Source organism: Camellia sinensis, chromosome 3, assembly GCF_055761805.1.
Source record: "Camellia sinensis isolate YWXY chromosome 3, ASM5576180v1, whole genome shotgun sequence".
NCBI lineage: Eukaryota > Viridiplantae > Streptophyta > Magnoliopsida > Ericales > Theaceae > Camellia > Camellia sinensis.
Window position 1 is genome coordinate 78,268,670 of NC_138963.1, and position 23,371 is coordinate 78,292,040.

Genomic DNA, 23,371 nt, shown 5'->3' on the forward strand with positions numbered 1-23,371 from the left:
TCACCAGCACGTTTAAGATTAGTTTCTTGATTTAAGCCTTGCCCACTAGATAGCTCTCCAGTATTAAGTGCCTCAGCAACTTTTGCAACTTACTTCTCCCAAACAATAGCTCGGCGTTTACATGATGCTCTAACAACATTCACCACATTAGAAACCAAAGTGAAAAGTAAAGCAATTTGATTATGATTCTTTGCCACGGCTACAAGTGCCAATTGCCATTGATGATTAAAACAATGTACATAATATGCACAAGGATTCTCTTTCAGTATAAGTGTTTTAAGACCATTGAACTCACCTTGCATATTACTAGCCCCATCATATCCTTGACCCCGTAATTTGGAAATACTCAATCCAAGTCTGGAGAATAAATTTTCCACAGCTTGTTTAAGTGAGAGAGCATTTACATTAGCAACATGCTCAATACCCAAAAAGCGCTCAATCACTTGGCCTTTTTTTTGTCAATATATCATATGACAACTGCCATTTGCTCCTTGATTTATATGTCATGGGCTTCATCAATCAAAATAAAAAAAAGTGCATCACCAAGATCTCTAACAATCACATTGATAGTTTGTAACGCCCTCAAAATCAACCCATTATATATATATCATTGACATGCATTATTTAAAGAAAACAATTTATTAATTCATTCATCAGAGTATTACTAAATAAAAGCTTTACATGTAACATCGAACAAAATGCCCTACAGGCTTACATCTTTCCAAGCCAACACTTGGATACAAAAAGATGAGTTCTAACTCAATACAAGAAAAGCCCCAGGTTTGGATGTTTACATGTACTAATAAATAAAAACAATTAACTAAAGATAGTCTTCAAAATCCAAGTCCTTCCAAGCTAAGTCCTTGGAGGTAGCTTATCACCTGAACCTGAAAATGATGTTCCCATAAAGGGTGAGCCACAACCCAGTAGAAATATACTAAACCACATATAAGCAATGAATAAAGCAGTAGCATTCAACAGATGGTTAACCAAGATAATCAATTACTTCATTTTACAGTCTCATGACACTATTGTCTAAGATACGTTTTACTTTCCAATTTTATCAACATGGCTCAGAACCTGGCCAAACTTACAACAGTGAATTACATATATCATATTCACATCCTTCCAATATCAACAAACAAATGAGACTCAAGCTCAAATCAAAACACTTCATACTTCCAGATTGATACACATTTTAGTGCTGTATCAATAAAACACTTCTATATAAATAAGCACACATAAAAGTGATGCTAATGGAGTCCATCCCCTATCTCCTCCCAAACAAAAATCCGGTTTAGAGGTCCATCCCCTATCTTCCCCTAAACCGTGGAGTACATCCCCTATCTCCTCCCACACAAAACAATGTATGCAAATGCAATGCTCAATCAATACACGTATTTTCTGTATCAATGCAATAGTCAAAATTAATGACTTAACCAATGTGATTAGTTTCAGTTATTCCTAATCCACATGCAATGTCTACAACAATCACGACTATCCTCCACCGATAGCCCAAAACAGTTATTTCTAAACTGAAAATAACTATGTCAACAATTCAATAGACAAATGATTCAAATTATCCAACTACGCCATTTAATCAATGAATTCCCCAATTCCATGAATTTAACCATCTTTTCCCAATTCCATGAATTAATTATACAAATTAATTTAATAATACAACTAGGGTTTTTCCCAGAATTTACCAAAGTATCCCCAACATATCAAAATACCAAAACTTAGAACAAAACCTATAAAATGGAGTAGGAAATCCCTACCTCAAAGAAAACAACCCAAATGGTGAAGACAGAGATGAGTGCCCAAATACCAAAGTGCTCCAAATCGCCAAATGTTCAGATTAAATGGAAGCCCTCGACTCACTCTATCTTTTTAGTGAAGGATCTATGGTAGAAACACACTCTAAATAGATCAAATCTAAGAAGGAAGGTGAGTAGGGAGAGAGAGAAGTCGGACCTAGGGTTTGGAATCAAAAGAAGATGAAAAAGACTGATCAAAACCCGCTGCTGTGTACATAAACTGGACAGGCTCGCTCGAGCGAAGACTTGGTCGCTCGAGCGACCAGACACAGAGAAGCTACGCTCGAGCCAAGGAAGCCTTGCTCGAGCCAACAACACAAAAGCTCGCTCGAGTGAAAGAAAACTCGATCGAGCGAAGAACTCAAACCCTCAGGTCTGCAATCAGACACACGCTCGAGCTAAGGAACTATCGCTCGAGCGAAGAACGAACTAACTCGCTCGAGCGAAGAAAAGCTCGCTCGAGCCAAGAACCTCAGCTCTCAGGTCTAACTCAAAACGCAACCCTCGCTCGATCGAAGCTACTCTGGCTCGAGCGAAGGACCAAAACAAAGAGATCGCTCGAGCGAAGAACTTCTCGCTCGAGCGAAGAGTCAAAATTCTGGGCAGCAACACTGGATTTCTAAACCCAACCAACCTGAAACAAACCTGCCCAACACATCCTATAACTCCAAATGAGAAAATAAAGGACAACAACAACAATTATACAATGACAGAGTCTACGGAACCTAAGTCCGGATACAATAATCAAATGGGAAAAGACCGGGGTCGCTATATAGTTTCAAATGTGGCCACATTTACAATGTCTTTTTGAATATTAGGAGATGTCAATTTGAGATTTTGTGGAGCATTACTCAATGCAACCACTTTGACATCTTCATTATGATCAGCAAGAAACTTGAGAAGTTCAAGAAAATTTCCTTGGTTACTTGAATTTTTAGATTCATCATGTCCATGAAACGCAAGTCCTTGTTTTAGAAGAAATTTGACACAATCAACCGATGAATTCAAAAGGGTTTGATACTCAATTTGAGCTTGATCAGATTGTTTGAAAAAAATCATTTCAATATGTTGGTTTTGGTTTAACAAGTCTTGACATTTACTTGAAACTTGATTATGAGCACTATTGGGACCTCCAACACGAGTCAGAATTTTTTCTTTTTTCTTCTAATTTGAGAAACCCTCACCAACAAAAGAATCACCACCAACTTGATCTCTAACATCGGGTTTGAAAAGATAATAACATAAACAAAATGTTGTATCTTTTGTTACGCTATACTCCAACCAATTAGGAAATTCACTAAACCAAGCCTGATTAAATTGTCGAAGTTTTTGCCCAAATGATTTTTTGTGAAAAATTATGATCACGAGGTTGACAAGGACCTTTTTGTAGATATACCCTACGAATTTGGTCTCGATCATTAGCATTATAGTCCATAATCCAAGGCCATAGTCCTGGATCTGCAGGAAGGTCTACTAAGTTGATTTCTATGCGACTTTATTTTGTAGAAGAATAATTATCATCTTCTTCTTGAGGAAGAGATGATTCCAATTTTGATTTTCTTTTGAAATATTTCTCCATGATTATTTGAAAAAACTAAAAATCAAAATAAAAATTTATAATCAAAATCACAAACCCCCCATAAATCAAAATCTCCAAATCTTATACAAATCAAAAAATTTAAATTAGCACAAATCACAACAAATCAAAATTTCTAATTTTAGCACAAATTATAACAAATCAAAATCCCTAATTTAAATATTAATCACTACAAATTAATATTTTTAATTTTAGCACAAATCAAATCCCTAATTTTGGCACAAACAACAGCAAATCAAAATCCCTAATTTTAATATAAATCACCACCAATTAAGATTGATAATTTTAGCATATCAAAATCTCTTATTTCAACATAAATAATAACAAATAAAAAAATTTTACAAATCAAAACTTAACAAATAACTATAAATTAATACTTATAATTTTTATTTAAAAGTAAAAAAAGTAAAATAAATAAAGTTACCTGTAAACAATGAAGAGAAGATACCAAGGTTGTAGTGTGGTCCCAAATCTGTGTTGTGTGATCCTAATTTGGTGAATCACGAGTCGGTAAATTGCAAAGCAACAAAGGGAGACAAAGAAGACAAAGAAAATACGAAGATACCTAACAAGTACTATGAATAAATAAAAAAATAAAGAATTTCATACACTTTTAGGGTTTTAGAGTTTTAACCTTGCTGTAATTGGAGTTGTGTGCACTCACCAAAAAAAAAAGTTGTGTGTCAGTATTTGGTTGGGATTGGGATTCCCCCAAAAAAAAAAAAAAAAACAAACAAACAAACGAACATAGGTGTGTGGTGTGTGTGTCAGTGGGTTTGAGGTTGTGTATTAGGAGGGGCACAGTCTGTGTGTGAAAGCCAGATCCCACTAAAAAAAAAAAAAAAAAAAATTCCAAAGTCAGGGGGGCACGTGACCCCCCTGAGCCCAACGTCCCTTCACCACTAGTCTTTTATGAATTATTTTTAAAATTCATAATAAAATATTTTTACTATTTTTTTTTTTTTTACAAAATACACATGCTTTTTGTAAAAAATGAAATATTAGATGATGTTGACAATATGTAATATTTAAATGTGTTTGTCAAATAATTTTTACAAATTGTAACAATTTTTAGTTAATCATAATTTGTATGTTTATTTATTTATTTATTTATTGGTGTTTGATATGACGATTTTGATCAAAAATTTCACAAATATTTTTAAAAGTCATAACCAAACCAAACTTGCCAAATTGAAAAACTCTTTTCATCCAGTTGTTTGCAAAACTCTTGTTTCGATAACAAAAAATAACATGAAACAAAAGTTTGTACTAAAAATACGTACCTATTTGCAAAATAACACTATTTTTCCAATCCATTTGACCACATTTGTTAACAATTGTATGAATCTGTTTTGGTTATCGTGAAATTAATTTTATACCGCTTCGTTTTATTATGTTGGCATCACGATTTTGCATAACAAAAATTAATAGTTGCCAAGTTTAATAGGAAAAGATTTCAACAATGATCTAAAAGAAAAAATATTTTATTTTTTGATCCGTAAATAAAAAAATCTTTTAAAAAATTGATTTTTTTTTTTTGCCCTCAACGTTTGATGACATGAACTTCTTTATTTATTTATTTTTTATCTTTAACAAATAAAAACATAATGTTAGAAATAACATAATTTACATTTTTCATATACACAAACAATCTTGTAATCTACTTCCCATTGCCTTCACCAACAAAGCTACCAACAAAGCTACTGTGCTTGCGTTGCCAAGGCACATGCAATAGTCACCTTCACATTGTCCATTTCAATGTCTTCATCTCCTAGGATCATTATATCTGCAATTGTTGTCACTGTTGGGTTGTCGGAAAGGTTCAACGCTTTGTAGTTCTCGATATTTTGGATATTTTGCGTTACTTCATCAATGAGGCTATTTCGTCTTATGAAATTATGTAAGGCCATTGATGCTACAACTAAGGGAAATCGTACTGTCCAAGAATCGTATTTCATCATGTTCCCCAACATGCCCCACCTTGATTTCCACACCCCAAACGTCCTCTCGATGCAACTATGCAATGATGAGTGTGCCCTATTGAAGCATTCGTAATCGTCCCGTGGTCTTTGGTTGCGATAAGCCTGTTGGTGATACCAGTAGCCCTTGAATGGTGCCAAGAACCTTTTCTTATTACTATGCCCACTGTCAACCAAGTAGTATTTACCTGCACATAAAAAATTATTATATATCACGCAACATTTATATAAAGTAAAGAAATTTAGAAAAACTAGTACATATATGTTAAATAATTATTGCATACAATTTTATTAACAATCAATTTTTACTTGGTTCAAGATGTGGGAATCGATGCATGTCATTACTTGTAACGTAATGCAAAACTCTACCATTGTGCATGCTACCATCATAGCCAGAGAAAACAAAGTGAACCATAAATCAAAGTCACACACCGTAATAATATTTTGTGTGGGAATTCCTTTGCGTTCGTAGTACGGCCTGCGTCCGGCTGTTTGATTCGGGCCATTACGTGCGTGCCATCCAAAGCACCAATGAAGTCTTATTTTACACGTGTGTGGTAGTAATGAGTTACATTACACATTGTTGTGGAAATGTAAATTTATTGTAATGCACGTGTTAAAGAAAAAATACAAGTATTGCACCTGGAACGACAAGTATTGTGCTTGTGACTGTAGATGTAGGTGCCGACGCCATTGCATAGCCGTTGGGTCTAAACTTCTACTATGAACGTCCGTGAAGGGTATCATTGCCTACAACAATTCATGGAAATTTCTTGACAATGTCTCCCCAGAGTACTGAAACTGTTCTATTAATGTTTTCCAGGCAAGCCCTTGCAAAATATTTATGAAAATAGCCACCTTCTCTTCGACCTCTAAAAAGTGCTCCAGTTAGGTGCTGGTAAGCCAAAGTCTACAAGAGCTTGGCATAGTAATAAAAAAAGGTTCTTCGGCATACCTATCACATCTTCGCAACGCCCATGATGGCCTTGAAACAACTCGTAAATCCATAACCATCCCATTAGTATAGAGGTATTTCGTGGTACTATGTGGAAATTGTTGTAATAATATGTTGCCGCACTATTGCATGCTGCCAACAAGCTCGAATAAGTTGACTCTACCATGTCAGCAACAATTTCATCAATTGCGTCTCGTAGTGATTGGTTACCATCGAAGTTACCAGGACCGACCTTGTCATTCATTTTACCTATGAAAGGTAATAATGGAATGGTTGAGGATAGTAATCACAAACAACAAGGACACTTGTGCAACTCATAAATTTGTGAAGTATTCTAACAAATAGTGCAATAGTTGGTTAGTGTGTCGTATTGTCCACAACTTGAAACATAAAGACCTTTATTTAAAAATATATATATAGCAAACAACATCTATTGGGGGCTTTCCTAGTGTGTTTCTATTTGCTGCCACCAGTTGATGTGTCTTCCACCAAAATTGTTGACGACTTTTCACGCACACAAGGGTCTGCTGTATGATGGATAGGCTTCGAAGAGGGCAAATCGTCAGTTGTGTCATGGACAGCCTCGAAAGGGGGCAACCTATTGTTTTCCTTAAGGCCGTCTTCTGCCATCCGACTCTCCTCATCCACTTGAAATGAGTTAAAAGCTTGACCAGGTGTCCATGCGTTCTTCCCTGTTGTTGTTGCACCTTCGTATACCCGCCACATTAACTCCAAGTGCTCCAATGGTTTGGTTCAGAACCTAACAACATTCTTGTTAATCTATAACATAAGGAAAAATATACAACAAAAAAATTTGAAACAAAACATCAAAACAAATAAATCAAGGTGGTAAAAAAGGTAATCAATTGAAATAAAGCAGTAACTCAAATAACCAAATAACCAACAAAATTAATGAAATAAATTTATTGCAACAGAAATCAATTTGGATAGAGCATAAACTAACCAAATAAAATAAGCAACAAAACTAGGAATTTTTATACATTATTGTAAGAAACGATTAAACCATACATAACCCATTACAAAAAAAGAAATAACAAAAACAATGTATGTCTAACAGACCTTCTCAATTTTGGACAACATAATTAAAAAAAATCAATTAGGGTGGTCTGTAAACAGTGCCTATTCAACCATACAACAAAAGCTAGCAGATAGCGTTTACAAAATTGAAAATATGAATAACTGGAACATACCTTCTCCATTTTTGCCCACTAGTCGATTCATCATAACTTATACCTGTTGGTTTGTGTCTTGTGCCCATAAGTCTTGCCTATGACTGCCAATCCTTTTTGAGCAAATTGTACTTGTTCTACTTTTGTTTCACGTCATGCACCTTTATGGTAATGGTTTCAAAGTTCTTGCACATTGCTTTGTACCCGTGCATTTTTGGCTCCCACAATTGCCCCAAAACTTTCATTGTCTTCGATAGAAGGAATGAGAGTTTTTATTGCCAAGTTATGCTGTTCAAACAGATGTTAGGTCTCTTGACAAAGAACACAGTTGATAAATAAATAACATGAATGAATGAATGACTGGATGAATGTATGTATGTATGTATGAATGTATGCACAAATATATGTGGTACATCAATAATGCACAATTGGACTATATAGGTCTAACATAGGGACCCCTAGGGTCTACATCCGATATCTCTTCAACAATGGGCCACGGTATTATAACCCCTGGGCGAGGGTGTAGGCCGCGGTATTATAACCCCTAGGCGAGAGTGTAGGCCGCGGTATTATGACCCCCGGACGAGATTGTAGGCTGCGGTATTAGGAACCCTGGGCGAGAGTGTAGTGTATTGCCCAGTGCAAAAATTGCTTCAGAATATGGACTTCTATGCCGAGCTAGAGATATTTCTATGTGCCGAGTACGGAAAGCTCCAAAATATGGAGGCGGTTGTTGGTGTCAAGCGGCGATCAATTGCAGACATTGCAAGAGGATAATACCCCGTGTCAATGATTTCCTGTACCAAATGCCGAGTGTTTAGTCGAATGTGTAGTATAATTGTGTATTGCCCCAAAACTGTGTGAAAAGGAGTGAGAGTTTGGAACTCAAGTAATTGTCCTTGTGTGTAATTCTTGTATCAAGTGGGCCGAGTATGCATGCATAGCAAAGGTGCCGAGGTGATGATCGGCTGATATGCCCCAATTGGAAAGCGAAAAATTGGCTAAGATGTCCTAGTGGGCAATAAATGGCCAAGGTAGCGAAATGAACGATCGGGAAGACAAAGGATTATTTCCGAGCCCCGAGATCCTGTTGCTAAAATTACATGTCGATTAGATATGATATGACCGCTAAGCAATCTTGTAACACTCGAATGTTCCAGGTCGTTGATCTCAATATTAGGCGCGAGAGGCATGAAATTTCTAGAATTGGACTTCAAGGTGATTTTCGATTTGTTGTTGATACTCGGCCGATTGGATTATTGGGGGAAGTGGGAAATATGTTGAGTACTCGGGAGTTATCGAGAACAGTAGTGACCAAGTTGCAGGTGTATGAATGACGCATAGGTTTTTGCGCAGTAGGTTTTGAAGCGGCTAAATGGAGATTGAACTGCCAAGTTAATGAATTGGTGGTAGAATTGCTTCCATTGTTGTGAACATGTAACATTGGGTCACCATTGCCCCATTTCTTGTGAATGACATTAGTTATTAAGAAGAAATACTGATTTGACGCTAGCCAGAAGTGCCAAGGAGTAAGCTAAGAACAAATTGTTAAAACGAATTCCGTGCCCCCGTGCTGTTGAATGACAGTTGTTATTCGGAAGGAATTCATCCTTTGGTGACAAATGAGTCGGGTTGGGAGATAGGCAGAAAGTCGCCAAATAAGATGTAGTTGGTGAATTCGACATTGAGCAAACTCCAAGCGTGGCGGCAAAAATGTTGTTTTAACTATGGTATGTAGCACTGCATATAAAAATCTATAAATTTGTGGTATAGAATTTGCAAAATCAAACCGTACGGATGTGTTCAAAAGGCTCAAAATAGTTGGAAACGACTATTGGATCGTTGGAATCAGACTCCGAATGGCGTAATTTTAGCCAAAAATGGGTCCAACGACTCAGATCAGTGGAAAATTAGGCTCCGCGCTTAAGGCACATCCTGGGCTATTTAAACCCCTTTTAATCAGGGAATGAGGGGTTGAAAAAGTTGGAAGAGTTTGAGAGTGCATAGAGACTCTCTTGATCTCAAATCACCTGAAACGTTTTTTTCCCTCTCTCTCTCTCTCTCTCTCTCTCTCTCTCTCTCTCTCTCTCTCTCTCTCTCTCTCTCTCTCTCTCTCTCTCTCTATTCTTAGATATATAGATACACCATTGAAACTATCATCCATGGAGCTCTTTGCTCGAAATTGAAGAATCATTTCAGAAGCTTGAGGGTGATTGAAAGTTGAGGTTTGTTAACCAAAAAGCTCTACCTTCTTCTTTGAGGTAATCTCTTGAACTTTCTCTCATTTTCTCTTCTATTTTTTTTTTCCCTCTCTAGCCAAACACTATGTAATTCTATATATTCTCTTGATTATGATGTGATTGGGCCTGCAGATAGTCTAGGGGACTTGCCACCTCTCTATAGGATTTGTTGATGACATGAATTGTAACTTTTCTTACACTTTCTCTCTCATTTTCCAACCTTCCAAACACCCCATTTTCTAGATTTTCTTTGATTATTTGGATTAAATGTGTATAGAGGACATTAGCCTAACCCTTGAATTGAAAGAGGTTCTACTAATAGAGAAAAACACTTCAATTGAAAACTATATTATATAAAAATATTTATACAAAAAACAAATTCAAATGCATAAATTACTTGCAAAATTTTATTAATTAACAATACACGTAAATTTTGCGTCTATAAAAAGATTTTTTTTTTCAAACATAAAAGTGATAAATTTTAATAAGATCAACTATCTCACCGGTAAGAATAGGTGGTATTAACTTTGAATAAGTCTAAAACCCAGACTTATCCATTCAGATTTTTTTGGGTTATGTGGTGGAGATTAAATTTGTGTAGTGTGGGGTCCGTATGTAAAATAAAACTAAACCACAAAATGATAATTTTAGATAATTTCTACGTAGTTAAATCTGGATTCGTAATATTATTGATTAACTTTACTATCAATTAAAAAGTGATATGTTAGCAAACATGATAATAAAGTTTTAAGATAATTTTACATATCAAAAGCTAAGAAATTAAATTTTAGGTTATGCTAGTAGTCGCTATACTTTAGTTTTTGCGTCATTTTTGTCATTGTATTTTCAATTTTGAAATTACGAAGTTCAAATATTTAGGGCTCGTTTAGGAATTTAGTTATTTTAGTTAGCTTTTTAGATTTTTAATTATTTTAACCTGGCTAAAAAAGTTGAGTTTGGGATGATAGTTGACTTAATTTTTAAAATTTTAATTTTTTATAGTTGCTTTGATGGTTGTGAGAAAAAAAATGAAATGATTATGATTTAGATGTGACATTTTGTCTTATTGGCTATATTAGCCAAAAATGCCTCTCAACAAAAGTCCCCAAACACCCCCAGTGTCTAGAGGGAGGAGGCGAATAGGCCAAACAATTAAAATTATTGATTATAAGTTTAATTTTAGTTGATTAAACATATTCAATCATGAATAAACAATCAACACATGAATATCAGATTTTATGTAGAAAATCAAACAAGGTAAAAAAAAGGGCAAATTACAGAAATAGTCCCTTTAGTTTACCCATGGTTTCGTTTTGGTTCCTGCACTTCTAAATGAATCAATTTTTCCCATGCAGTTTGGTTTTTGGCTTGAACTGGTCCAATAGTTAATCGCCGTTGGGATTTTCGATGGAAACCTATTTCCCTCAAGGGCAAGGTTGTCATTTTGACACCCCCATACCCATTTTCCTACCCGAATATGCAGCCCACATGATCTGTGTAAACAAATAAGGGATTAGGGTTAGGAAAGGGGTTAAGAAAGGGAATACAACAAATTGGTGAGAGCTGAGGCTTGAATTCAGAGGTGTCTAAAGGACATCTGATAAGTGAATCAAATCCATTAAAGTAAGAAAGCAGCAAGCCAAGTCGATGGCTCTGAGAGATGCTTCGTCTGGGAGCCCTCAATATGGTATTTGACTTTTCTGACAAACATTTGTTTGTTTATGTATATTATCGTCTTCATTTTGGTCCCTCCACTTCATAGTGGTTAAATGGTAATTTATGTATATATATATATAGGTTATTTGTATTTAGATTCACCTTTGTTTGTTTGTTTGTTTGTTTTTTTTTTCTTTTCTTGTTGGACTAATCTAAGATGCACCTTTCTATATGTTGGATTCTTTGTTTTGTTCCCTCTTTTGTTGACATTGGTTCCCACACGAATAGACATGCACATGGGGAAAAGTAATCAACCCCTAACAAATTTTGATTAATTTATTTTTTATTTAATCTCACAGATCCTGATAGTGATCACTTCACTTTAAAAATGCATTATGGGGGAACATTTATATGTAATCCAAATAGGTTGTATGTGGGGTGGGGGGAAAGAAACATACTTTGACTACTGCAAAGCTGATTACATGAGTATATTATACATAAAGGATTTGGTGGAGAAATTGGATTGTACAGGAAGCATGTCATATTACTACAGAATGCCTGATAAAGATCTTACTAGTGGGCTAGTCAATGTAAAGAATGATAATGAGTTGATGGGTATGATGAAATTCTTGAATAGAAGTAGGCACATTGATTTCTATTTGGAATAGTATCCTACAACACAACCTAGTTCAATATTAATTGATGACATTGATGAGTTGTTTGGAGGTGAAGATGAGTTTCATAGGTATATGGATGTAGTCGAAGCTTAATTCCAAAAGGATGGTGGTGGAGAAGCTAAGTTAGAGCAAGGTAAGGGTGTAACAGAAGTTGATGATTTGCTTGATAGTGGATATGATAAAGGTTCTCAGATAGAGTCCACAGATTTAGAGAAATATGAGGATAGTGAAATTGATGAAAGTGAAGATGACATGCTATTTGAAACTCATGTAGATAGGAATGCGGAATAGGGTGGTTTAATGAGGGATAATGTCATTGATGAAGTAGGTACGCATGAAACACAAGTTGAAGAGAGGTGGGAGGATGAGTCAACTTCAGATGAGCTGAGAAGCATTGATTCATCAACTGAAGGTGAGGATAATGGGAAGAAAAAAGAAAAGTACCCGCAATTTAACATGCATACAGATATGGTTAAGCCCCAATTTAAAGTTGGGATGATATTTGGGACTTCCCAAATCATTTAAGATGCTGTCAGACAACATGCTATAAAGACTAGAAAAGCAATCAAGTTTGTCAAAAATGACAGCCTTAGGGTGAGAGCCAGCTGTAAGCCTCCATAAAAGTGGGTCCTTTTTGTATTGTTTTGTTTGTTGGAAATGCCAGTCAATATTACCAAATCACAACACATTATACATTTGTATGTAATCCAATTGTAGTCTAACATTGATCACAAAGCTCACAAAATTCAATACATAATCTTCAAATGGCATTGCAATTCACAAAAATACAAAAGCCCATTTCATTTCAGCCATTCAGACAACAATACACATGGTTATCATTGCATATGCTATCCTAGCAGTGTTTACAAAACTAACACAATCCAAATTCAAAACATTAAAACATGAAACACCTACATCTACAATTCTTATTCCCATTATGTCGAATCATTGTCATTGTTGCTACCAGTAACTTTCCTATCTTGATCTGTTATGAGGTAGCACCACAAGAAAAATAACCATGACATCACTACAAAGATTAGCAGTTTCTTTTCTCTTTCTCTATGCAATCGGACCTGGTCTTCAATGACCCCAATTCTTCTAAGTAATCCATTAATCACCTCTTGAACTCGAGTACCAGCAGAAGGATCAACCCATATGAAGAACCCACAAGTACCCCTACTCTGCATTTATCAAAAAAAAAAAAAAAAAAAAATTCAACTGAGAATGATTCAACAGAGGATAAATATATATATATATATATATATATATCTATTTTCACTTACTTCATATCTGCATTTATCAAACAAAAACAAAAAAAATTCAAAATAGCATGATTGATCACAAGAAAAAGATACACACACACACACACACACACACACACACACATATATATATATATATATATTAACTTACTCCATAATGGGGACAACCCAGAAACATTCTTGAGGGATTATTCTCAGTCCAAGATGTGCATACTCGAGCCCTCAACGCACATTGACAACAAATTGATTCCATTTTCTTTCTCTTCTCTTCTTCGTCTTGCCCTCAACCTACATATGTAATATATTATGTACATATATCTATATATCAGTCGCAGAATTGGGGGAAATGGGTATGGAGGTGTCGAAATGACAACCTTGCCCTTGGGGGAAACTGGTTTCCGTCGAAAATCCCAACGGCCATTAACCATTGGACCAGTTCGAGCCAAAAACCAAAATGTAGGGGCAAAATTGATACATTTAGCAGTGCAGGGACTAAAATGAAACCACGAGTAAACTATATGGACCATTTCTGTAATTTGCCTCCCAAAAAATACTATAGTCCCAACGCTTAAAGAAAATCCCTTATGATCACGGAATATAAATACAAAGTTAAGAGGACTTACAATCTTCACCTAGGTTTATCTAACATGATGTTTTGTAGTAACTCTTACGAGCACAGCATGACCCAATCAGCCATCTTGATCTTCAGGATTCTACGTTCGATTTCCATTCACGAATGGCTCCGATTAGCCAACAATGCAAGTATGTAAAGTATTTTATAGGTTTTTTTGAAACTCAGCTCCCTAGAGAGAAAAAATATTTTCTATGACAATGCAATTGTTGATATTACCTAATTCGGGTTTAGAAACACCTTTTTGTAGGGGAAAAAAAAAAGTTTTCTAAAACAACCAAAAATAAGTTTAGGAAAATGGCGCCTCAAAAGTAATCGCTTGCTCACAAAGGGATTGATCGCCAATCGATTGAAGGGTTCTATTTTTCAAAGCATAGTGACTGATGTCTAATCAATCGCCTTACCAATGCAATCGATCACTCGCAACCGTAAGATCAATCGCCTAACAGGACTGGGTCAGATTTGCAATCTTTTTCAAAACGGTTTAGGAAAGCTTTTAAAAATCTTTTTATGTAAAACTATTTTCAAACATGATAAACGTATGTATGTAAATCTTACCTTGATGGGTAATGGACCAAATCTTCCAAACCTGCTATGTGGGGCCAACTGAGCATGTGCAATCACTGAAATACCTTCACACAATTAATCTACTCATTAAACCCAATTTTGATCACAAAAAATAGCCAACACAAAATATCCTATATTAAATTTGCTTGATATTGATCCTAAATTTTGAACTTTGTATCAATTTAGTTCCATCAATAACTTTCGTTCTATGATACCAGAAAACATTAATACTCTAGCGAATTACGTATTGGTACTCATATTCTAAAACATGGTGCACTTTTGTTTCAAAATAGTAAATTCAGCGATCCGAAACGATCCCACAAATTTTCCCCAATATATTTCCATAAGGAAGAAAAAAAATCAAATATAATGAATTAAAATCTAAGGTGAGTTAAGTTTTGACAAGACAAAACATTAAAAAAAAAAAAAAAAAAATTGGGTTGCAATGCTCATAGAAATGTTTTGCTACATGAAGAAGAAAAACTAAATTTTATTCAATGCCTAAAGTTAAAATAAAATTACCCTAGAAATACCTTAAAGTTGTAAGTGTAATATATTCAAGTCTATTCCAATTGAACCATATTTTAGAGCATGTGGCGTATCACGTTCCCGTTTCCATTCCCCATATTGGAACCATCCACATTTCAGTTAACATAGCTTTCGTTAAAAAAATTCGATGAAACCTTCACAAGTGAAATTCATGTGATTTATTTTAGATGCAAAATGGTCAATTTATTCATATTTTTATCAAACCTGATAAGTTAACTTACTCAACTCATAGTCATGGATGTAAAATTGGCCCGACCCAACCTAGCTAAGCCCAAGCTTGGGTCAGCCCACTGTCAGGCCATGTAGGCTCCCGCCAAAATTCGGTCGGGCTGGGCCGAGCCCATGCACAGACCAGAAAATTAGGCCCAAGTCCACTCAAAATAAGGCCCTACGAGCTTAGGCTTGGGCTCGGGCCTAGGCTTGGGGGGCCTTTTTTTTCCTTCTCAAAAACTAATTTGTAATGACCCAGATTTTTTTTTTAAATAGCCAGTGCATAATTTAATTGAGCAAATTTTCGAATTTAATTGCTGTGTAAATTCTATGCGAAAACAGTTCGGTTTTGTATTTTTTAAAAATAGTTTCCGATCTTAGAAAATTATGAACTTTTTATATGTTGTTCCCGTATGAGTCTAGCATGTTTGATAAACATTTCAAAATTAAATGATGAGTATTTATTTTATGAAAATTCACGGATTGATTGGTGTTCAGTTTAATTTATAGCAGAATTATGTTATTTAATTTTGAATGTTTAGATCATGATTTCGATAAAATTGTTGAGACTATTTTGGTATATAATTAGACCATGTTTGACTTATAGGTGAGACCCATGATTTAGATTTAATTTAAATTGAGTTTGTTTAATGATTCATATTTAACTGTTTGGTCCTTTTTAATTAGGTGATTGGTAGTAACCACCTTAGGAGTTGTTATTATTTATTATATAGGATTATAATAAATATTTGATAGTTGATTTTATGGTGTACCATATGGCAAAAAATTATATATTTTATAAAAAATGAAAATGTGTACATAATTATATATTTTAATTCTTTGTGGTGTACAAAAATATTATATTAAAATATTTTCGATGCAAAATGGTCAATTTATTCTTTATAAATTATATATTTTAATTCTTTGTGGTGTACAAAAATATTATATTTTGTAGTGAGAAAAATTATGTCATTTTATAATTTATATTATAAAATTTTGAGGTATTATTACAAAAATTATATTTTTTGGAAAAAAAACAAGCTTTGGGGAACAAACCCATGTGGGTGGCCCCCCTTTTTGTCTCCTTGCCATCATTTCTTCTTCCCTTCCATTTCATTTCATTTGTTTGGCAGAACCCTCTGCCTCTCTCTCACTCTCTGTACGTCTCTCTCTCTTTTTCTCTTTCCTCCATTTTTGCTCAAGCTTTGAGCTTCAAATGGGAGTCCTTAGAGTGAGATTTTACAAAAACTTTGTAAATGAAAGTCGGAGAGATTGTCGTGATCTTCAGAATGGTAGTCTCGGATTCATGATTGGGCAAGATGTGCCTTTCAGATCTGCTCTTCTTCATTATTTGAGGTAAGGACTTTTTTCATATTTTAACATTAAAGGTATGTTAGGGTTATTTTGAGAAAATATGTCATTTTAAGAGGCATTGCATATATATATATATATTTTTTTTTTTTTCAGATTTTTGTTTTGTAATTTTTGAAAGAAAAATTATGTTGAAATGTTAAGAATGTTGGCATTTTGAGATTGATTTTGGAAAAATCATTTTGTGTTGTCAATTTGGTAAAAAAAAAAAAATCCGAAAATAAAATTTAAAGATTGTATGACTGTATTTACATCATATTATGATTAGATGATTTATTTTGAAAAATATAAAGTTGAATTATTTTTTTTTTTATCTTTGATTTTAGAATTTATTTTTGAGAAAAATAAATTGATATTGAAGAATATTGTGTAAATTGTAAAGTTAGGATTATAGAGTTGTTTTAGGATTAAAAACTCTAAAAGTGTTATATTCGTGATATTTTATGAAAGGTGATATGTTGATGATAAAGTTGTGCTTATTTTTGTGAAAATAAAAAAAATGTGAAATGTGGATTTTTGAACTCACTACCTTAAAAATGCTACTCTTGGGCATATTTCATAATTTTTGATATAAAGATCATGTGATTAATTAATTTTAGAAAAGTTGTGAAAATTGTTATTGGTAGAGAATTTGACAAAAATATTACCTCTTTAAGTAGCTTGGTACAAAAAAAATGGTTATGTTGAAATATGGTTATGTTTGAGGAACGAGGCATGTGAAGTTAGGTTTGGTATTATAAATTTGAAAATTTTTGAATATAATAAACTTACTAATTTAGTGGATTAAATTAGTTTTGGTTAAAAGTTTATATCCGCTATGGTTAAAAGTGTGTTATTAAGATTATACTATAATTTTTGATATAGTAGGATGGAAATGGTTATATTTAATAAGTATGGGATTTGGTGAAAATCATATTGGTTATTTTGGTTGAGGTGAAACAAAAATTGATTAAAGGTTTTGTGTGAGTCAAAACAATTGGGAAATTAATAAATAGTTTTAATATTTGGCGTATGCTAATAGGTTATAGATTTGTCTTGAAATGACTAAGTTGGAAGTTTGTTGATTTACATGTGGTAAATACATGAGTATTGACATTATTACATTATCTCTTGGGATTGTATCATGGTATTACATTGATAGAGATATGGAATTTGATCACAATGGAGCATTGTGTGGTGGAATTAAAATTAGAACTATTCTAATGCACTGTTACATATTGCATTGCCATCTCATTTCATTGTTATCATGGATTTCGAACTCAATTGAAAAGTATTGTTTTGAGAAATGAATTGTTTTTGGCAAAACAAGATCATTTTGAATTGTTTTGGGTAAATACATTGGTAAGTCCGGCTAGGGGGTGTAGTTTGATATTGGTTAAGTTGGTCTGAGTGTCCACGGTGAAAGACCAGAAACCGCACGAATAGGTATCGAGCCTTCTAGTTAATACTGGTAAAAATGACAAATTGATAGTACTTGTATAGTTTACTTGCAGACACCAGTTTAGAGATTACCTAAGTCGCATTTACCATCTTGGAATTTTATTGAAATTGTTGGATTAATGTGTTTTCAAATTGACATTGTGCATAAGATTTTCAAAAGACGAGAAAAATATTTTGAGCATGACATGGCATATGCATTCATCTCATAAGACTGTATAAAAGGGATTTAATTCATTGTTTAATTATTTGATTCAATTGATAATGAGATAATTGAATGAATTGAAAATGATGTCCTGTTGCTATCGAAACATGTTTATTTATTTAAGTAAACTTGTTGTGGTTAATTAAATAAATTGGATTTAAGAGATTATATAATAAAATCATATGGTTTTGACATGATATGATTTCACATATATGTATGAATATTTTGGTACCCGCATTACCTTCTAATGCTTTAATATGGGATTGTTTGGTAAGCTAGTGGTTATTCACCCCCTGCTTGTACATGTGTACAGGGAATGCTTTTTGGATTTGAAGATCAAACAATGGTTTTTACCATTTCATAAGTGTAATGTAGTGATGGATTGTACTACTTCATTTGTTGTTCGGCTGAGTGCTATTTTTTTTGTAAAGAGTAGTGTCCTCTCTTTTATTGTAAGCCTCAGGGCATTTCTTTTATTTGTATGTAAATGTCATTGTTGTATAACGAGAGGGAATATGTGTATTTAATTATTCATCGTTTCATCCAAGAATGAAATGTTATTTGTAAATGGACTTAATTAATGAATATCGGTAAGGTTATTCGAGTAATAAAATACGGGCCGTTACATAATTGATATTTATATTATATAGATTATTTATAAGAGATGAAAAATAAAAATAAAAATATGTACTATTGTATTTTAGTTAAGATTAATGAGATATTTGGTTATGTTTTATGTGGTGTTATTTAGTAATAGTTATGTATGACTTATGTTTTTATAGTCATAACCAACAAAGTATGAAGTTATGTAGTTTTTTCTTTTGTTATGACAATATTTTAGTTATTATGATTCATGAAAGCTATTTGGTATGACTCATGTGGTGTTTAGTTATGAGAAGATTATTTCGTTTTTACCCATGTACTTTGTCACATTTTTCAAAGACCTCCCCCTACAAGAATTAACACTTTTGGCAATAAAAAAATTGGTCGCTAAAAGCCCATTTTTAGTCGGCAAAAGTTATCCACGACCAATTTTTTTGGTCGCTACTTTCGTCGCCAATTGAGGGTCGGCAAAAGTAATTCGCGACCAAAATTTTAGTTGGTCGGGAAAAGTTGGATTTGGCGACTAAATTTTTGGTCGCTAAATATATCATTACTGCGACTAATCCATTTTGTCGCTAAAACATTTTGGTCGCGAAAAGTCACCTTTTGCCGACCAAATATCTTAGTCGCCAATTGTCACATTCCACGACCAACCTCTTTTTGGTCGCCAATTGTGACATTTCATGACAAAAAATTTTGGTCGCCAATTGTCACATTCTGCGACCTCTTAGTTTGGTCGCCAATTGTGACATTTCACGACCAAAATCTTTGGTTGCCAATTGTAACATTCTGCGACCAAAATTTTTGGTCGCCAATTGTGACATTTCACGACCAAAATTTTTGGTCGCCAATTGTAACATTCTGCGACCAAAATTTTTTGTCGCCAATTGTCACATTCCACGACCAAACATGTTTGTCGCCAAAAGAAATGTTTGCGCAACTAAAAGTTTAGTCGGCAATAGACCTATTCGCGGCCAAATCCTTTGGTTGCCAAAATTAATATTTTTAACGACTAATTATTTAGTCGCCAAATGTGCTTTGTGATACACCAACTACTTTATTTAGTCGGGAAAAGTATAACTTATCTTTCCCGACTAATCAATTGGTCGCCAAAACTATAAAAACAAAACCAAATTTTGGTCGCCAACATCCAACAAAATAAACCTGTAATTTATAATAATCCATCCAATTTATTCAATATAATCTGTAATTTGGAAAAATCATTCAAACCAACAAATAAATTGAATCATCAACATTCAACAAAATACATATATGAACCATTTTTGAACCTGTTTAATTAAAGTCAGCAACTATTATAAGTTTACATCCACAAATAATTCCAAACTACATATTTCATCTAGCATAAAAATTTAAAACATAACAAGTACTTGTTATTATGTTTTAAATTTTTATCCATGTACATCAACCCAAAAATATAACTAGTTGTCTACCAAATATTTTCTATACACACCTATCCAAAAATATAACTAGTAGTGTATCCAAAAATATAACTACTAGTCTGCCCTAATATTTTCTATATACATCTATACAAAAATATATAATCCTTCCAAAAATGCAAAAAGTGCCAATTTGTCCTGTACAATTTAGCTTTGTGCACGAGTTCATCCATCTGTACCAAAAAGAAAGAAAAATATTGTCAGGTAAAATTGGACAAATAATGAAAAATGTCCATGGAAAGCAAAGGTCACATTAGCAAATTCAATGACTATCATTATCAAATTGTAAATAAAACAATAGCATTCTTATGTGTATAGAATAAATTGGATCATCCACCATTCCAGATCCAATATAGTGCCACACAGCAGAAACCAACATGGCAACTGAAATTGATCCATATTGCCAATAACTCCTACAAATCCTCAATGAACCTTTCATGTGAATTAAATTTCAATCCAGAACCAACCAAAATCAGTACCCCAGCTGTGTGTGCTGCTATGTGATACAATCGCTTTTCAGAAGCCTTCTGATGAAACCAATATTGCCAAGGCTTCTGAAGGCCCCTGATCTGTCATGTTGTGATGAAACGAGTGTTACACTGCTGCCACAATGTTACATAGCAACATGCAGACCACCAAAGGAAAAGAAAGAAGAAAAAAGAAGTACCTATATTTTTTAATCTATATATCTAGATTGATAAATAATGAGTGAATGGATGATGAACAAGTTTCATTACATGGCAATATCAGAGCAGAGGCAAAGGGAGATGCCATTGCCGGAAGATCGGATAAGGGGTGTGGCACTTGACTACCCAGAATATAATTCGATTGACTAACCCAACCAATTCACTCCTCAAAGGGCTATTTGGTAGTCTACTTTAAAAACGGAACTTTTTATACTTGGAAAAAAGTTAAGTTTGTGACTATTGGGTAGTTTTATTTCTAATCGTTTTTATTTAGAGATAAGTATTAGAAAAAGCAAATACTAATATATTATATTATATTTATCATGCATGTATTGATCAGTGATATAAAAAAATGTTTAAAACAAAAAATAATTTATAGCAGCTCTCTAATAAATTTGATACATCGATGATTAATATAAATACAAACTATTAATTGGTGTTGATAGTCACCACCATATATAGTTGACTATTAATTTTTATTCTTTCTTCTGTAACAATGCCATTTGACATCACCACCTGAAGATCATATTCCATCAAAAAAAATACAAACACTAAAATTTTCATACAACAGAATGTATGGTGTTCTCAATACTATATTATCTTGAATAAGGCCCACAATCCATGATGATGATTTGTAATGTATTTTTGGGAGAGTTTCTAATGTGTAGCATTAGAAATTTAGAAATTTCACAATATTTAAAAATCAAGAAGAGTTTCTCAATTTCACTACAGAAAGTGTGCACTTTTGCAGTTTCTCAAACATTGTAATTTCAAAAATTGTGAAATTTGACATTTTTTCAAACAAAAATTGTGAAAATTTCTAATTTCACAATATAGACCACCAGTTTGCTCCAAAAACAAGCTTCCAGACAAATCAAGATGATTGACAGATCAGAAAAAACCCAGACAGATCTGGAGCACACACTGAAGCCAGACAGATCCATTTGCTGCCCATCCAGACAGATCAGGATGATATTTCTGAAGCCAGACAGATCATGCAGACCACCAAAGGAAAAGAAAGAATAAAAAAGAAGAAATAAAGAGGGGTAGACCCATACTGCTGCCATAGTGTTACACAGCAACAGAGCACAACGCACTAATCTGCTACTGATGAAGACAGTAGCCAACTGACAGATTATATTGATGCAATACTTCACCATGCAAACCACCAAAGGAAGAGAAAAGAAGGAAAAAGAAGAAATAGAGAGGAGCTAATTTAGAGCAGTTTTGGACCCCAAACGTCCCCAGTTTTGCCTACTTTGTCACACTTTTATGTCCTACATAACTAATCATGCGTCCTATCGAAGGGTTGCTTGCTTTCACAAGTTTGTTTGATCTAGGCCGAGCTGACCGCTATGATCTCGGGTTGTTTCCAGGCTGTTTCCAACTTTTTGCCCCAACCAGCTCGTTTTTGCCTTTTTTTTTTATCACATTTTGGTTTCCATGGAACAGTAAAAAATGACTCGTTTAACTATTCATCCTTGGATTAGTGGAACATTACAATATTTGAAGTTTCTTTTCTAGTCAACATAAACTAAACTGTACATTCCATCTTTTAAATTTTGAACTAAAATTAGTTTAAAGACAACCATTTCTCTAAGATATTCTCATCAAACATTTATTTGCCTTTACTTTGAACATAAATATAATCAAATATGGTTTAACACACTTACCAATTACCATGACTATCTATTGTCGAGAATTTGGTGGATTGCGATTTTCCAAAACTTGCGCCAACATGCTCTGAAGTCCAAAAAGCTGCCGCTGCATCTCCTCACGTTGTCTTGTATTCTCTGCCTCTTTCATTTGTTGCTCCTCTTTTTTTTTTGTTGCTCCTCACGGTTGCTCTGCTGCTCCGCATGCAGTATCTCCAACTCAAATGTAAGCCTTTTCAATTGCTCGTCACGTGCTTGTGATGCAGTAGAGAACCTAGAATCACAAGAAGAAGGCTTTGGTCCAACCCCAAATCCTCTCAAGTATCCCTTCTTTTTACCAAGAACCACTCTTGATATATCCTCTTGCCTTGTCGGCGTTCTAGCCTCGATAGACTCATCCCGCACCCTTGTCATTTGCTCCTATAATTGTAAAATATAAATATAGTTAGTATAAGACAAACACAAAAGTTGCATGTATAAGTGTCCAAATGATTGGAATACTTGCATGTAAATCACCGCATATAGGATCAATCCATTGTTTTGTCCTCTTGTTTTGATGAGTGTCCTTGTAGAAATTACAAAGATCTGGCAACAATCCACCATTTTCCTTCACCTGTGAGATGCCAA

General features: G+C 34.0%; 2 long non-coding RNA genes across 3 annotated transcripts; one reads left to right on the forward strand and one right to left on the reverse strand.

Moving 5' to 3' along the window:
* Nucleotides 1–619: 619 nt before the first annotated feature.
* LOC145821044 (uncharacterized) lies at nucleotides 620–23,164 on the reverse strand. 2 transcript variants are annotated; one of them, XR_014363085.1, is made up of 2 exons: nucleotides 22,763–23,003; nucleotides 620–887 (listed from the first exon to the last, which is right to left on the reverse strand). It is a non-coding gene; the product is annotated as an uncharacterized LOC145821044 (long non-coding RNA). The 2 variants fall into 2 exon arrangements; XR_014363084.1 differs by lacking the exon at nucleotides 620–887 and adding an exon at nucleotides 20,239–20,576 and having other exon boundaries at nucleotides 22,763–23,164.
* On the forward strand, nucleotides 16,496–18,937 carry LOC145821043 (uncharacterized). The gene is made up of 2 exons (XR_014363083.1): nucleotides 16,496–16,686; nucleotides 18,657–18,937. It is a non-coding gene; the product is annotated as an uncharacterized LOC145821043 (long non-coding RNA).
* Nucleotides 23,165–23,371: the final 207 nt, after the last annotated feature.